Below are 18,956 nucleotides of genomic sequence, written 5' to 3'. Positions count from 1 at the left end.
CGGACGCCCAGCTGTTCCTAGTGGCGCCAGGTGACGAGCCGGCCGAGGAGGAAGCGGGCGGAGCGGGGGAGAGGAGGGAGGGGGCAGGTGGACGGGACCTCCGGGCGGGCCCTCGGAGACAGCTGCGAGGAGAAACTACTCCAACAGGACTGACAGACCGACACCCGTGGATGTCCTTCAATGGTCCTATAATTGCCAGTTAATGACGTGCCACCGTTCAGTGGAATTTCTGCGCAACTCGGACAATAAACTGCCTAAATCATGACGGCTCAGTTGACTCGTCTAAATCATGGTCCAGTTGATTCGGCGCACCCTTCCTTCTGAGGTCCGTGGTACCCGCTGTTTGTCTCAATCTCCTGACCTGTCTATGAGTTCCCCGTCTCCTGACCCGGCCCCGTTCGCTCGCTGTCCGCTGCAGCCCCGTTCAGTAGCCCTCGGTCGTCCAGTAGCGCTCGGTCATTCAGTAGCGCTCGGCCGCTGCCGCCGGCGCCGGAAGCCCTGCTCGCAGTGCCGAGGCGTGCGTTGCCGATTCTCATCTCGCCTGCGGTCCGACAAATGGGCCGGCTTAGCGCCTCATTGTGCCGAGTGGTATCGGCGATCTCAGCGGGAGATAGCATTAGTGTCGGCCGCCACCGCCGCCGGATCTGTGTCCGATCCATGGAGCTGCCGCCGGATCACCGACCAACGGGACCTCGGAGTCCATTGGAGGGAGGCGATCCTTGTCACGAACTCGTCACTCCACACCGCCCCGCGGCGCTGCGATAGGCGGCGGTGGAGGAGCAGAGAGCTGCTGACCCGCACTGCCGCGGCGCGGAGAGGAGCAGAGGAGCAGAGGACAGCCGCCGACCGCCCTCCGAGAGCAGAGCACGGTCCAGAGCAGCACTCGCGCCCTCCACCTCTCCCCGACCGGCAGCTCCTCCAATCAGTCGCTCTGCGCCCCGCCGGCCCCACGTGCCGCTCACAAAACACGTACCGCAGCTCCGGCGCATTTAAACGCTCTTCAGCGCTAATGGTTCATTGTGTGCAGCCCCCTCGGCTCTGGCAGGGCGGCGCGGCAGGCGGCCGCTGCCGGCCCGTATTCAGGGGGCGCGCCCGGTCGTGTGCCAGCGGCACCGGCCGAGTCGGCGCTGCGCCGCCGTGTCACCGCCACAGTCCGTCTCGGTGGTCGCGTAATCGGTAATTACACGGGGGGAGGTTAAAGGCGTCCTGTCTGATTGTAAGGGGGCTGATTGGCCCTCGTTGGTTGCGCGCGCCCCGGCGCCGCACACAGAATAGACGCATTGTCGGGGTGGCGGCGGCGGCGGGGCGCCTCAGCTGGGGGCAACTAATGTGTAACAGAGCTGGTCAGACGGAGCAGCCAATGTGTAACAGAGCTGGTCATTGGTCCACTGGAGCACGACACCGCGCGGTTCATTGGCCACTGACCGCTGCACCGGCCACAGCCGACCCCTTCCCCTGACCACCCGCCACGGCCGGCCGGCGCCCGGCTCCTCCACTGAGCCGTGATACCTCACCGATAGGCTCTAATCGCTTACTTACCTTCGGCCGCCGTCAGTTGGTTACGTATGCATTAGTTCCGCGTCCGCGCCCGCTCCATAACACGTAATGAAGCTGTGAGGACCGGACGTCAAACGGTATAGCTGCTCCCGGCGCACCCGTCCGTGTCACTGGGTGAGGCCGCCGTCGTGCGTCTGAGCTCAAAGCAATAATAAATAATGGCGATCAGAGCTTACAGCCGATGAACCTTTGCGCTGGACAGAGCTCTATCACATGTTGGTGTTCGTCCTAAGTTTCGACCTGAAGGCTCGCTGTGATTTGTGAAACATACATCTATTCATATTACGAGTAAAGCTGCATGAGCTAGCTGAATTCCCCAGATGCTACCTTGGTCGCAGCAATGTCCAGTGCCGGTGACCATCGTTTTGTACTTCCACCCGTTTCCGGCATCCCGTTGATATGTCAATTATCATACACCGGCAGTAACGCTGAACAGATACGTTAATGTACCACCTTCTGCATGAAATAAAAATCCCGAGCAATGCCCCAGTGTTCCAAATACGGCTTGAGCGGGCGTGCAATGGCGTGTTGGCCGATGACCTTGATTGTTGCAGCCGCAGTAACAGCTCGGTCACGCTGGGGGAGGCAGCGCCCGCTCGGACGCTTATCCTGCATCTACGTGCCAGCATGCCATGTGTTATAACATGAACACGTAAATTATGCCGCAGTAAATGATGGAAACGCTGAAATGGCCATCATCTCCGGCTCGTTGTAGATGTTGATTTGTCAAACTAAAATGATTTGTATACTTGTATAGACTCGGCACATGATTCGTCATCGCTTCTTATCAAAGAGTCATATGTGCTATGGTATCATGAACAGTTATAGCCGATCATGATCCTTGGAGAGATGTGCCTGACAGAATTGAATGGCAAAACGACAGGCAAAACGGCCTGGAGGGTCAAAGTTGATGGCAGACAAGTTTTCTGAATGTCGCAGGGACAGAGGATGGCACGGGGGACTGGAGAGTGGAGAGCAGCTGGGAGGGATGGAAGGGGAGACAGAGCCGGTGTGCCGCCGGGTAGAGTGGGGAGGGCCGGAGAGAGGGCCGGGTGGGCGGCCGGTGCCGGAAGTCGGCCAACAAAGGCGCTCGCCGGGATAAAAGGGAGCACTCGCCGGCCGCCGAGGAGGACGGCGTGCTGAAAGGCGCCGCGCCGCCGCCGACTCCCCCACAATGGAGTTATGAACTGGCTGGAATAGAGGCGGCACACGGCGGGCCGACGCCGGGAGCGGGCGCTGACAGTGGGACGACCCTGACGTCGGGTCAGCTGAGAGTGGGGAGACCCTGACCTCGGTGGGCTGAGGGCGGGGGGACCCTGACCTCGGGTCAGCTGAGAGTGGGGAGACCCTGACCTCGGGTGGGCTGAGGGCGGGGACCGGGACCGGGACCGGGACCGGGACCCTGACCTCGGGTCGGCTGACATGGATAACCCTGACCTCGGGTCAGCTGAGAGTGGGGAGACCCTGACCTCGGGTGGGGGACCCAGACCTCAGGTGGGCTGAGGGCGGGGGGGGGGGGACCCTGACCTCGGGTCAGCTGAGGGCGGGGGGACCCTGACCTCGGGTCGGCTGGCATGGATAACCCTGACCTCGGTTCAGCTGAAGGGGATGATCCCGACCTCGGGTCAGCTGAAGGGGATAACCCTGACCTCGGGTCAGCTGAAGGGGATAACCCTGACCTAGGGTCAGCTGAAGGGGATAACCCTGACCTCGGTTCAGCTGAAGGGGATGATCCTGACCTCGGGTCAGCTGAAGATGAGGGCGGACCCTGACCTCGGTTCCGCTGAGGGCAAAGGGGTGACTGTGACATCAAGTCAGCTGGTGGAGGGAGGGGACCATGACCTCAGATCCACTGACGGTATGGGATAGTACTTTGAAAAAAGCTTGCTTTCGTTGCATCATCAGCTTAGACTTAGAACAGAAATGACCACAACGTCAGTGCTTTGAATAATGAATAGCATTTAGTAATGAATACTGATTCATAGACCCGTCGATTCCAGTGCTGTAATGAACTGCAGAGAACGTTTTGCCGACTAACAGTAACAGCACTTTTTATTTGAAGAAAACAAATATACTTCCCATGGGTACTGGTTAGATGCATAGTGTCCACTGTCCAGGATAATTAAAAATTATAACAAAATGACGCTCATCCTTCGTAATCGCGGTGAGTGTATTGAAGTGGCCTGATTTGAATATGAGCCGGTAGAAATCGATAAAGACGGTGCTATTTCACTATCCTACCTCCTACCCGTCCCGGACATTTGCAGTGGACGGACCTTCCAGCATATTGCCTGCTATCTGTCTGCATTGGCTCTAATGCCGGGGCTGGCGCACTGCTCATTGATTTGGACCGGGGTTGCAGCTTTGTCCATATCAATGAGCCCTGCCTGCCGACTCGCCAGTGGCCTATCTGACCAAATAGCACTGCTCCAGTGTTACTGTATACTTCGGCCCAGCTCCGGCCGAAAGCCAAAGCCATCAGCCTATAAATGGCCCGACCTCCCGGTTGAATGGTCCCTAAATATACAGTCAACAGCGCCGAGTGTCTTATTTCATTATGTAATTAGTCCAGATTACAGCCTGGAGCGCAGGCCCACCGGATGACGATGATTAAACAATAAAGGAGCAATTCGCTCCAAGGAGTTCCATTTGATTTGGGGACGTCCCGGTGCACTCAACGAGTTATTGCATCGTGTACTTACGTCCGCGGCGCCATGAATGCATATGCAAGACTCGTACATAGACTTCGGCGCCTGATGTGTGCATGCCTACTGCCTAAACTCGAGTGCCTACTCAGAGACATGGCCGAGGCAAGCGAGGCTCGTTTTTGAAGTGTTTGAGATGCCGAGTTTGTAGGCGACATACGAGAATTGTGGTCAATTCTCTTGGCGTTTTCAGTAAAGCGTGAACCATCCGTGTCCTGTTCCTCGCTTCATCATATCACCCAATGATGCCGTGTTACATGTCTCGATCCCATGAGTACCGTGCCCTAGGTCACGCACGGGTACCGTGTTACGTGTCTCACACGGTGTCTTGTAGTTGTGTCTCAGCTCCCCGACATGCCGTGTCTTGTGTCTCAGCTCCCCGATATACCATGTCTTGTGTCTCAGCTCCCCGATACACCGTGTCTTGTGCCTCAGCTCCCCGTCATACCGTGTCTTGTGTCTCAGCTCCCCGATACACCGTGTCTTGTGTCTCAGCTCCCCGACATACCGTGTTTTGTGTCTCAGCTCCTCGATATACCGTGTCTTGTGTCTCAGTTCCCCGATATACCGTGTCAGTGTCTTGTTCCTCAGCTCCCCCACATGCCATTGTCATGTCTTGGGCCTCAACTTTCCAACATACCGTGCCGTTTCCCCCTAGCAGCTAGCTCCCCAACATACCGTGCCGTTTCCCCCTAGCAGCTAGCTCCCCAACAACAACGTTGTGTCACGGGCCACGCGCCACCTCAGGGGAACTATGTTTCTTGACGGTCAGTGACGACAGGATGGAGGGTAAGATTGCCATCTGTCTAGAAACGAAATTCAAATTGTGAAGGACAGACGAATGAGGGCCAATTGTTGATACGATCTGGCCCTTCTCCCCAGTGTAACAGCCCCCAAAACGTCGGGATACTGGTTTCCGATGGAGGACCCTTAAATGTATAACAGTAAGGGTTAACATTTATTGTAATATCCTATCCACTGCTATCCTAATTTGCTTGGTAACATAAGCGTCAAATGATCGCATTTAACCGTGTTTCTTTTTTTTTTTGCAGCATGCGAAAATCGGAGGAGGTGAGCGTCGAGTGACCCCATCCCGAAATATACCCGGACTTGGCCCACGCCAGTGGCCTTAATCCGTCAGCATTGCGCGGTGGCAGGTCACCCACGTGGGTAGGCCGGGCCGGAGACGGTCGGTGGCAGAGGCCGCGGCCGCTGCAGCCGAGCCGGATCGCGCTGCGGCGGCCCGTGCCGGACCTGTCGACGACCCGTGCCGGACCTGTCGGCGGCCCTGTCAGCGCGACAGCCGCCGACAGCCACTGACAGCCGGCCGCTGACAGCTGGATCCGTCTGCGGCCGCCCAAACGGCTGCAGCGATCGGCAGGCGGCGAGTCACATCACCGGCCGTCAATGAATGGTGCCACCGAGAGTCCTGACTGACCGAGAGGACCGGCCCCTGCACCGGGGCCGTGTCACCGCCCGGACCGACCGATCGCGCCAGCCCCTACATACACACGAGCTCCGTCACTGCCCTGGGCGCTCCAAACGCTCCAAACACCTTAGAAGGTGGCCAGTCCGTCTAACAGTTCGTGCTAATTATGCTCTTTTTTATATAGGTAGGTTGTTGGATGAGACAATTAAATCGTGGAGTTTAGTTGAAAATGAAATGTCATTGATAACATTAACACGCGCAGTGGAAGGGGGGGGGGGCGGATTTCGCCCACCCCTCCTGTTTTTCGCCAATAACTCGCGCCGCAAGCATAATATCAATGTAAAATTTCGGCTACCTGTCCAGAATTGAATTGCGGATCTTCTCGTGCAAGAAGTAAGAAAATCGGTTCACAACTTTTCTAGTAATAGCGGTGTAAAGTCAAACATCCTGCCGCCGGCGGCGGCCGGCGCTAGCTGTTACACGCCGCCTGACTGTAGACTGTGCCGGGGCGGGACGGTTCCGTCTTTACATCGCGCTCCTTACCGCTGTTTATATTAGATTCGCGTCAAATTCGGTGAGAAGACTGAGAAATGTACAGGCAACCATATGGTCAAAGAATTTTGAAAATCGGCCAGTAACAACTTGAGTTATGAGTGTGTAAACACAAAATTGTGATTGCCGCGTTTCCCGCGTCGGCCGATGCCGCTTCAGCCGGCGACATCTTACCCTTAGCAGGCTTCTAACTGCCATATTTATTGTTGGATTATCTAGAAATTCACCATACATACTCACGAATGTTTGCTCTTTCGTATAGTGAAAGATTAAAAAAAAAATCGGCCAGTAACTTTTTGAGGTATCGGCGTGTAAGCGCAAAAAAGTCGCTAATATGGCAGATTTGACCATATTTGACCTCATTTGACCTTGAAGATATTGACCTAGGGTCATGAAATTCACACACAACAGAGCTCCCCATGGCCCCCACCTACCCTCCAAATTTCGTCTTTCTAGCTCCAGTGGGAGCTGAGATCTTAGGGGGGGGCGACATCCGCCCCCCTTCCACTGGGCGTAGTACTCGCAACCCTTCCACTGCGCGTGTTAAATGATCAATGCATTTATGACATCAACACGACTATCCCGGTATGTTTTCGCAAAGTATTATCCAACTATCAACAAAATAAAATAATCACTTAGTTATGCTCACGCATTACAAATTGTTGCTGTTTATCAATGCTAGTCTATAAGTAATGCTAGTACATACATAGTAAGTATCCATTATCTTTTATATGTAACTTCGGAAGTCTTTGGCTTGCGCAGCGGACGTATAATCCACACTCTGTAACGAAGGAAATAGCTTTATATGTTTACACTGTACAATTTGTCAAAGCTGGGTGGGTGGACACACAAGAAGTTACATGAGTAGAATAATTGACATTGTAGTTTAATAGTTGCGTGTATGTTCCATTGTCAGAACTACAATTAGCAGCCCAAATAACCATTGCGGGTTCCATAACAAGGTAGACGATTATGGGGCCTGCCGTGTAGTCGTAAAAGAAAACGCAATGTCATCACTAAATCTGTCGTAAACCTCTTCAGGTGCAACCGACATTGCTGAAGAAAACGGAACTCGCCAATAAAACCACTGTTGAGTCCGCCGTCGGAACCATAAAGACCACGGTACTGCTTTGTTGCGTCCGCCGGTTCCACGGCGTCCAATAACGCGTCTGCCCGTATTGACACGGCACTGAGTCTCCGGCCGGTCACGCTACTCAACAAGGCAAAACACGCTTAGGACCTGCACTGTCTCATTTCATGCTTATTCTAAGCTCCCAGTGAAGAGTTGACGACAGGTTAAGGCAAACATGAGTCCCAATGCAACCGCAGCAACCGCAGGACTTGGCCGAGTCTCTGAACGTGGTTCGGCTTGTAATGTTGATACCGAGCTAATACTAACACTGTGTGGTCCCTTTAGAACTCTGCTGTGATGTTATATCACTATGAGTTCAAGGACTATTGGTGGAGGTCTGATTTAAATGGTTAGATATTCGAAAGGATCAAAGTGGTTTGAAAAGGTCATCCATCTGGTAAACACCTTCCCATCCCCGACTGCAATGATTTGGAAGCGTTTCAAATTTCTTCCTTCTTCCGTAACACTGCTTGTAGCGGATCCTAAGAGCGGTGTTGCGGAGCAGCTTGGTCAGCACTGAGCTCACCGCAAATATTCGCCTCCACTCCATCGTCTCAGTCAGGCAGGATGAAGCTGGGCTGACTGCTGAGAAAGCCTGCCGACCGCAGTCCGCTGCATTGGCTGTTGTTTTGCTGGTTTTTGCCCGGCGATGCCGATGGCCTGCTGCACCTACAGCTGAGAGTCAACTGGTGACTGCCGGCAGGCTGTGTAGCTAGCAGCTCTGGGTCCCCGCTGTCGTCTGAATATCGTCTGGATATTGAGTGTCACCGCTGACTAGGTACTGACTTCTGTCTGCTGACCAAGGCTCAGCTGATCACTGCCGACTACCATGTGCTCCTTCTGCTGTCAAATCTGACGGCAGAGATGCTGACGATAATGCATCATCATGTCATGCTAATGATGATTACCATGCATCAGTGTCGGACCAAGGCAATTTAAACCTGGACGCCACCGCGAGCCGCAGCCTTCGTATTTGGATGAGGTGAGCTACCAATGACCGCCGGATCCGGCAAACAATGCCAGTTCACAACCAGTCCGAGAGAGAGATTCCTGCTCCATCCGTCAGACCCGGCGCGAAGGACCGGTCCCCTTGCGCCAGGCCGGGAGCGGATTGGTCGCTCGCAGGTCGGACGCGTTTTTACCCCACCGACTTCGGCCGCCGTCGTAAAGCCCAAATGGAACAAAGGCTGTCGATCAAAACATCTCGCCGGCGCCATTACCGCCGGGGCCCGGTGAAAACACTAGCTGACGACGTGATTGCCAGAGCCCTCCAGCGGGAGGCGCAGCAAACAGCCGGCGGCGCGCCGGTGCGCCAAAAAACGCGCGTGCCGCCGGCGCCTTTTTGTCCCGCCGCTCTGAGGACCATCAGTGTTGTGGTGCGTGAGCGCCGATAAAAACGCCTGCAGTCGCCTGGTCACTCACAAAATGCCGCCGCTCGTGGAGCCGGGTGACAGTGACCACCTGCACGAGCAGGTGGTCACTGGTCACAGGTCACTGGTCAACATGGTTACAGGCCACTGGCCACTGTTCACAGGGTGCAGGTCACCGGTCAGTGGTCACTGGTCACCCCGTCCGTCACCCACGAGGTTAGATTAGAATCATAGGTAAAAAAGCTTGCTTATGTTTGAAAATGGAGGAAATTTAAAACTCTTGAATATCTTGGACATTTTTTTAAATACATAAATACCTATTGACCAATTAAAAAAGTAAGTCAAACTTACCACCAGTACCAATAATTTAAAGACAAGGTGAACTTCAACTTCAACTTAATTTCCTAAGCATTTTAATAAAAAATAGAACAAAAATAACTTCTGATCGACAGATAACTACAGGCAAATCAAAAGGAAAATAAACATATAGGTACAGCCCTCAGCAGACTGCGTGGTAGGTATTCTTTTTTCGACAAAACTGGTAATAACTCAAAAGCTATGTTATCATTCGGTCGGAACTGACTGCAAATAGATGCGCCACGCTCCACTCCTTCGATTGGGTCTATAACTAAACAATGTATACGCCATGTGTGGCAACAAAATGCAAAAGTTTGTTTTGGGGGCAAATATACACTTTTCGGTTTTGTTGCCAGACTGGATGGAAAATGAATACGATGATAATGCCTATCTAGGGTACGGAGTCTTGCGTGTCTTGCTTTTACGATGTCTGAGTGACCGATAGCATAGTATTCGCGTTATTTTTAGTTTTGTCCAAAAAAGAATACCTACCACGCAGTTTGCAGAGGGCTGTACTTTGTCAAATAAGTTTAGGAATAGGCTTACCTGATAGGTAGATGAATAGGTATAGTTAGAAATGCGATTTTAGCTGCACAGTGTTTGCGACTCTTGATTGTGTACGTTATGGAATTGTGCTGAGTTGCTTAGGATCCCACTGCAGTGAGTGACGGCCAACAAAAGCAACACGTTTCCGTGGTATACCTACCCACCTACCCGCTCGTAGACCACCGGTCATGAGCGGACGCGCTATTGGCCACCTGGCATCTGACATCCGATCCGTCAATTTGGCTGTCGCCGACTTCACTTGAACATAACAGTCAAGATGAGGGATATGGCAGATAAGCAAAGTTGATAGTGTTAGGAGTGCTAAGGGTTTGCTGGAAGAAAATATTTAAAATTGAATATATTTTGTTCTTGTAAGCTTTAGTTAGGACTTAGGTTTCTATTACTTTTCACACAACTATGCTATAAATAACGAACAATAACGATTTTTTTCACTAGTTAAAGGTACTTTTTAAGCCTCTCATTAACCCCATAATAAATCTTAATGCATACATTACACACAATATTAATAGATAATTGTTTTGTCAAAAACCGCTTTCTTTGCCCAGATTGCTCCTAAAGTAGTCCTTTTGTTAACGTCACTGGTTTTGCATTTTACATATGTTAATGACTATCTAGTATCTATGCTATGTACTAACGATTCAAAAAGTGGATTGGGCTTTTCTCCCCCTCCCCCCTCCCCCCGACTGGATATATATTATATAACTTCCCTACATTTAAGAGACTAAAGAGAACTCTAGAAGACCTCTAATCCTGGCTACCACAGGCACATTCGCTGCCTATCGCCACCGCACTGTCCGCCGAGAGGAATCAACCTCGATCCTCGCGACGTTATCCCCAAACGGATTGTTTTACCACCGGTGAAGGCATTTTGTGTGTGCCAGTCTGCCAGATCCAATGAGAAAGTCACGTCGTACGCTGCCGCCCGCTCGCCCCTGAGAGGGCTGGAGGGGGGCGCAACAGAGCCCACGTGATCGCTGACGTCACCAGGTCGGTGACAAATGGCAGCGGTGCCAGCGGCGGCCGGCGGCCAGCGCCGCCCTGCCACCGGCCAGGAAGAAATTAATAAAAAGTGAAACGGGCATTGTGCCGATAGACGATGCTAAATTACACGGCCTGACGGGGACGGCGACAGGGAAAAATGATGCGAGTCCTGACCCCGCGTCTCACGACCCCTCCCCGCTTGACACCTTCAGACTCTTCGATAGTTGAACTTACCACAGCTAGCTGCTTCGGTCTCTAAGGTTCCATTGGACAACAGACCTGTAGGAGACTGCCTTTATTATAACGAAAATACATAAATGTACATTGCACACTCACGGTTCGGCACTGTCACGGAAAACCAGCAAATGTATCACACTAGCCACACGTAACTCAAGCTCATGTTTCGCTATCTTCGCCGGTGTTTTCCAGAACCATTGCCACAATCCGCTATTCTAATCGGTCCCGGTAACTGCAGCGATTTGGCCCGCTCTGGGGCGCCCGTGTGATGACGGCCCGTCGGACATGACAGGCCGGCTCCCTGCAGCACGGGGAGCCGCATGCAACGGCGGCCCACATCAAAGGCGCCGGCCATTACTCATTACCAGCTGAGAGCGCCGCGCTGCGCCGCCGACCGCTGAGCTGACGGGACCGCGGAGCCTCAGCACGCTGACGGTCTGCCGGGTGACGGTCTGGCGGTCTATGGGCACAACGCGGAGGCAACTCTGGAACGGAACACGGCTGGAATCAGCATGAGACATGTCGGATCTTAGCAAAGGACATGGCCAGCTGAAGCACAAGACACGACTGGGATTACGATGGGTCGATGACATTCCCTGCCACCCACTTCATCGCGATGCTGAATTGAAATGCATATCGATCGCCAAATTTCACACAAGACATTTATATGGATCCAAGCATTGGACAGAACACGGAATAACGCACCCGACAGGACAACTTATTCAGGTTTGACTACCCGACATTGCAGGACAGGACAGAGCGCTCGCAGCCGACAGGAAAGGGAACACCTGTACGACAGGGCAGGACACGGGTGCACGACGCGACAGGGCTCGCGTCCGGCGCGTGGGCGGCCCTCGCCCATTGTGATTGCATGCGCGTGTGAGTGACCAAGTGCGTCTGAGAGGGGACCCGGGTCACCCAGAATCGACCGATGATTCATGGATGAGCTGACCTTCCGGACCCCGTAGAGCTTACTCAGGAATCACACACCATTTGTTTGCTCATTAATACGCGCGCACTAAGTAGTAAATAGTAAACGGAATGAGCCCCAGCTGTATGCTTCGCACTTACAGACGATTCCCTTTTTTCGTTGCTTGATCTTCATTCATAAGTAACTAACATGTTTTTTTTTCATAAGTAACTAACATGTTTTAAATTGCGCATATTTAAACATGCGCATATTTTAGCGTTAACAATTGTAAGTGTGCACAAACTTGATTTATATTTGTTATTTTGGCAGCAATTTTACTTTAGATTGGAACTTGGAAATTAAATATAAGTATGAAACTCTGAATCGGTTGTCCATCCTTTATCTGTTCGTTGTTTGTCTCGTGTCCGTCTTATTTCAGCCAGCCATATCCACCAGACGTGTCCACCAGAAGCATCCGTCAGGTGTGTCCGTCAGGCAGGTGTCCGTCAGGTATGTCGGTCAGCAATGTCCGTCAGATATGTCCGTCAGCTATGTCCGAACGTCAGGCAAGTGTCCGTCAGACTGGACAGCCGTGTCCATCAGCTGCGTCCGTCAGGTATGTCCAAACGTCAGACAGGTGTCCGTCAGCCGTATCCGTCAGTTGTGTCCGTCAGCTGTGTCCGTCAGACTGGACAGCCGTGTCCGTCAGACTGGACAGCCGTGTCCGCCAGACGTCTGACAGACCTGTCCGTCGCCCATGTTCGTCAGTCCGGTGTCCGCCAGCCCGGACAGCCGTGTCCGCCAGTCTGTCCGCCGGTCACCAGTCACCGCCGTCACCAGTCAGCAGACACCCAGCTCGGTCACCACCCGGCCAGCGGGGCGCCCGCATTGTTAAACACGCCGCCAAATTGCGTTTGATTGCTCCAATTTTCCGGCCGGCCCAATTTGGCTGTCAGTGGCTGGGATTCGGTGGCGCGCTGCGCCGCGATAGCCTACGTGCGAACCGCGCAGCCTGTTTAACGGAGCGTGCGCCGAGTACGCCGCGCCACCCGCTGAGTGCGCCGTGTTTGTGCGTTATCCGTGTCGGCGCTGACGAGGTAATCCCCAGAGGCCGGCCAGCCGCAGTGGCGACATGATTCTTTAGCAGGGGTGACTGAAAGCTGCTGGCACTTACGTGACTTCAACTGAAAATAAATGAAATTGGATCACAGGGGACAACATGACCTTATTTCTGCACCCATCTTTGTATCCCTTCCCCAACTCCGTCTCCCGAGGTGGGAGTCTCCGAGTCCTGCCTCCTGACCAAAGCTGTCCGTCCACGAGTGCCCCTCTCCGGCCCGTCTATCTCCAGTCTGCAGGTGTGGGGATATCGGTACCGGTCCGATCCCCCCTCCGGCCCTAAACTATCCACGCAGCGGGCTGCCTTCCATCCCGATACCATCGCGCCGCTGGAGTACAGCGGCGAGAGACAATGCACTACCAACGGTGTCGGCCTTCCGGAAAATGCGGCCGCTTTGTTTCGGCGGCCGCAGCGCCGGGCCGGGGCCGGGGCCGGGCCGGGGCCGCGGTGTCGGCTCGGGGGCGATAGCCTCGAAATACCCACCGGCCTGCCGAACTGGCCGGCCAGTCGCGCTCGTCGGATCGTGGCTAATCTACGACATCGCGAGCTGTTTGTTTGGCTGCCGGCATCTCGGAATGCCGGATGTGAGAGAGAACGGCTGGCCGGCAGCGGCTCGGCCTGGGAGCCCCTGATGATGGATAGGTGGTCACTCCCACCTCCTGCAATTCAAAAACGGAAACGGGGCCGAAATACGGCTCCGGATGTTTATGAGTCACTTGGTCTTGTTTTGCTCGGGTGTTTATAAATGAAGGCCGAACCCTCCAACAAAGGTATTATTATTCTGTTTTTCATCACTTACACGATGCGCTTTGTTGTGTTGAAGTCATACCTGCTGGTACTTACCTAGCATATGTTCATAATAATAATCAATAAGCTCGTTAAAAAGTAGTGTAACTAAATTTTAGACTACGGGCCCGACGATTACTTAAAATTTGAAGCCCCTGTGAAGCTGGAAATTTGCTTGAAATATTCGCAGGCGAATATAACTATTTTGAATGCTCGTGGCTGTGACAGAGTTGTCGATTTTTTTTTGTGGACGTTTGTAAAAAAAAAACTCATCTGGCACTTCCAACCGCTACTCGCTACTGCAAAGCCCGAAAATGCACGCAACCTGAAATACGGTGCTGGGGATTTCAGAAATTTTGCCCGGAAGTGCGGTCACAGTCCCGGAAACTGGGCAGCTCCAGCGGTTCTCCGGCTGCCCGGAGCAGCTCAGCTGCCCAGTCGGAGGGGATTATGCACTGTGGTGCGCCCACCACAGCTCGGCGGGTGGAGCTGCAGGAGACACCACAACAGCGGCCAATATAGACCACGTTCACAGCGGCGGGTGGCGGTTCGGCGCAGCCCCCAGAGGCATGCAGAACGGTACCGCACCACCCCCGACAGCCGCACGGACGTAGGTACCGTACCACCGCGGAAAGAGGAAAGTGAATGAATAAATAAATGAGTAAACTAAGTCGAATTAAATTTGACCGTAAGACTGTATGTTCGTTTGACTTTACGGTGAACTTGTATACATTTGCGTTTTGTCTATCAGACAGTTTGTCGTTCAGACATGAGACAGTATCTCCACCAGACAGTGATGAGTGATTCATTCAGACAGTGTGCCCGTCAGACAGCCCGTTCAGTGAGTCCATCAGACAGTGATTCCATCAGACAGTGAGTCCATCAGACAGTGTGTCCGTCAGACAGTGAGTCCGTCAGACAGCGCGTCCGTCAGACAGTGAGTCCGTCAGACAGCCCGTTCAGTGAGTCGCGCATCGCTTGGCCGGCCGCTCGGTGGCATCTGCCGCTGCCCGCGCCCGGTGCATTGTGGCCTGATAAAGAGAGCGGCTGCGGTGCAGCCTGCGCACCCGGTCCGTGCCCGGCCGTCAATGACAGGCCGTCAATGGAGGGACGAGCCGACAACGGTGTCACGTTACCGGCGCAACCAGACGGGACCGAGGCGGGAGGCGAATCGCATTATCCACCGGCGGCGAGCGCTCCCCAGCGGGGTTCGGAGCAGAGTCCCACAGAGGCGGGATATGGGGACATCAGAGGTCCAGAGCAGAATCCTTGAGAGGTTGGGTGGAGCGATATAAGGGTTCTGACGATTTTAATGGAATTTACTTCCGCGTGAGCGTGAGGCATTGCGGCTGCCTATATCATAATTAATAATTTTCTTGCAACAATGAGCTTGTTTTCTTGAATCGATCCCCTTTTGCATCGAATAAATTGCATAACAAACTTGAATGAAAACGAAAGAGGGAAGCCTAGAGTATTCAGTGCTCACGCTCCAAAATCTCGAAACTGCATCTCACGAGCTGGTCGAGGCAGGACTGGAAACTGATTCACTTCATGCATAGTTGGTTTTTCATATCCTCTGGACTCCCCCTTCCCTACTTCTTTCACGGTGTAGTTATTTCGAGTAGCTTCCCCAGGTATCGTTTCCAACAGCGTTGTTCCGACAGCTATTCATCAAGATCTGGTCTATGCAAACGCTTTCCGGCGCACGAGCTCCCGACATTCACACACATGCCGGCAACTCATCCTGCCGTTAATGACGGACGTGTTTAATGGGCTCGCCGAGAGCCCCAGAGTGGCCGGGTGGCCGCCGCCGACAGGCCGGTGGGACAGCCCGGTGGGACAGCCCGGTGGGACAGCCCGGTGGGACAGCCCGGTGGGACAGGCGTGGGGACGGCCCGTTCCCATGGGGCGCGGTGACTGACGCGCGAATATCGGGCCCGACCAGCCTCTGAAAGGTTTATTACTATTTTATGATGCCGGTGGCGGAAGTGGGTATCAGCCGCTGACGGCAGAGGCCACGGCTGTCACGGAACAGGGGTCGGACTTCTACTATAGACTCCCCACCCTCCCCCATCGGCTGACCCCTCATAGCCCTCCCCCTCGCCCGGCCCCTCCCTTACCCTCCTCACCGTCGACTAGCCCCACCCAGCGCCTAAGTTCCCCACCCCCTCCCCCAGTTAAAATCCTGCAATGCTCTCTCACTTCACACATTTCCTTGCGCTACCCAGACCCCGCAAATATTATCAGGGGTGATTTTAAAGGAAAAGTGCCACCTTCGTTAAATATGAAGATATCGTTGCTTTTCATTTTGACATTATTATTTTTCATGTTCTTTTCAAATCTGGTGCCAGAATTGTGCATAATTCGCAAAAAAGTATGTCAAACTATTTAACATATTGGTACTATGTTTGTACTCTCTACCGCACCTTCTGTATGATGTCATAGCGATGACATCACACTCAAGCCAATCAGCCTTCAGAAGATGCAGTCTCGTCGGCTTGTGTCAGATTAGCTGATTGGTTAAAGCTGAGCTGATTGGAGCTGATTGGTTAAAAACCAAAGCCTCGCCGCGGGTGGCTGTATTACAGGATAAGAACGCATTCCTGGGATAAGGACGCATTCCTGGCACATTTTCTTTTAAAATTGCCGATACTTACAAATGGAGGCCGAAATCGGCCGTAAGGTGGGACACTCTCGGGGTTTTCGGACACGGGCTACAAGATGGCCATCTCAGTTTCAAACCCCATGTTAACCCGCGCACCGACGGGGGGGGGCGGATATCCGCCCCCCTGAGGTTTTTCGCGAATAGCGGGAAAACCGCGGCGCGTAAATTTGGTATGACTATAACCTCATCAATTTTACACATGGTGTGCAAGTTTGAACTTCCTACCTTTTAAGGTCAGGTCACCAGGTCACTTTGAATGACCCAACCTCAAGTCACTTTTTTGCAACTTTGTCACCGTGCCAGAGCTACAGTAGATGTCGGAGGCCTTTGAAAGTCGCAGGACATTATTAGGTCATTAGTAGCTACAATTTGTATATCTCGGAATTTTGATATCGGTGACCTAAGGTCAGGTCAATTTCGCGACCTCCCCATTATAAGTCAATGGGGGAAAATCAACTCCCTGTTTTTACCACTAAAACGGGTCGGAATGGCCCCATATACCATACATGACTTCATATACGATCAACCTTCACTACCTTGAGGTCTGTTTTGCTGTTGGGCAGCTGTGAGGTCATGTGACGTCATCAAAGGTCACCAAAGGTTTTTGGCCAATAACTCCGTACAGGAACAAGATACAGACGCGTGGATGGTCTCATTGTGTTCAGCTCGTCAAGACGCATCGAATGATATACATGATGACCTCGAGGTCACGTGACCTGAGGTCAACCTTTGACCTTGACCTTTCGAGGTCAACATATATATCATTCGATGCGGATTGACAAGAGGATCACGATGATGCCCTTAGTTTGTTCCTATCTTGACTAATTCGAAAGTTATTCGAGAAAAACTCTCCATATCTAGCGCCGCCATTTTGACTTTTTCGACCCCTGTGACGTCATCTTTGACCTGACCTGAAAATGACCTTAGTAAAAATTGTAGATCTTGGCTGTGCGTATCCGATGCCGTTTACCGCTTGTCGCTATCTTGCTTCGTTCTCGAGATCTCAGGGGGGGGGCGGTCATCCGCCCCCCCCGTCGGTGCGAAGTTGGCGCAGAACCCCGTCGGTGCGCGGGTTAAAGGTGACCCTTTTCCTTTAATGACACTATTTTATCGCAATGTAACAGTTACTTATCACTGAAATAAACTGAATTGCTTTTTTCCTTTTTAATGCCTGCATGATGCACATATGTATGTAATGGGTGCATGTAAAAACAATAAAGATGAGCTAAATGTTTATTCATCGTCAGCGAAAACGAAGCCTGGGACAATAATTTTATGGAATGACTACGAGCTAGTCAAAGCTCCTGTCATCCTATGCATAATTTCACTTTCAAACTTGTAGACGAATGATGGATTAAATGGATCAGCAAGAGAAGCGTTACATTTTCAATAGGCGAATATTTGATGTGTTTCTTGCACGCACAGTGTTACTAAAAGCTCAGAGAGCAATAAAACTGAGCTGAACTGGCGCGCTGCACGTGAGGCGGCCATTGGCGTGGACCGCGCCCGTCCCCTCCCTTCAACTCTGAACAACTCGGCGCCCGCCCCGCTCCGCTGTGGAGCCGGCCGGTCCGGCGGCCGACCGACTCTCTCTACCATTTTGGAACCACTCCGAGCCAGCCGTGCAATTAAAGCAGCCGGCGCTGTCCAGAACCTGCAGGGACTTCGGCGACCATAAACCAAAGTTCTGAGCCAGACAGGTCTGCAGAACCCAGAATCGACTTTATTTCGTTGGGCCTGAGAAATAGATTGATTAGTTAATTTTGTTGAAAGGCTGTTTTACAGGCTGTTGTACTTGATATGTTCATTATTTTAGTCAGCATGGTTTTACTTGTGCTTGTTTTATTTTGTTTACTAATTAACCCGCGCGCCAACTTTGTACCGACGGGGGGGGCGGATGACCGCCCCCTTGAGATCTCGAGAACGAAGCAAGATAGCGACAAGCGGTAAACGGCAAGGGATACGCACGGACAAGGTCTACAATTTTATTGTGGTCATTTTCAGGTCAGGTCAAAGATGACGTCACAGGGGTAAAAAAAGTCAAAATGGCGGCGCTAGGTATGGAAAGAGTTTTTCTCGAATAACTTTCGAACTAGTCAATATAGGAAGTAGGAACAAACTAAGGGCAGCATCGTGATCCTCTCGTCAATCCGCATCGAATGATATATATGTTGACCTCGAAAAGTCAAGGTCAAAGGTTGACCTCAGGTCACGTGACCTCGAGGTCATCATGTATATCATTCGATGCGCCTTGACGAGCTGAACACAATGAGACCATCCGCGCGGCTGTATCTTGTTTCTGTACGGAGTTATTGTAAAAAAAACCGCTGGTGACCTTTGATGCCGTCACATGACCTTACAGCTGCCCAACAGCAAAACAGACCTCAAGGTAGTGAAGGTTGATCATATATGAGGTCATGTATGGTTTATGGGGCCATTCCGACCCGTTTTAGTGGTGAAAACAGGGAGTTGATTTTTCCCCCATTGACTTATAATGGGGAAGTCGAGAAATTGACCTGACCTTAGGTCATCGATATCAAAATTCCGAGATAAACAAATTGTAGCTACTAATGACCTTATAACATCCT

This window comes from Amphibalanus amphitrite, unplaced genomic scaffold, assembly GCF_019059575.1.
Source record: "Amphibalanus amphitrite isolate SeventyFive unplaced genomic scaffold, NRLGWU_Aamphi_draft 000164F_arrow, whole genome shotgun sequence".
NCBI lineage: Eukaryota > Metazoa > Arthropoda > Thecostraca > Balanomorpha > Balanidae > Amphibalanus > Amphibalanus amphitrite.
Note: the sequence above shows the minus strand (reverse complement) of the source record.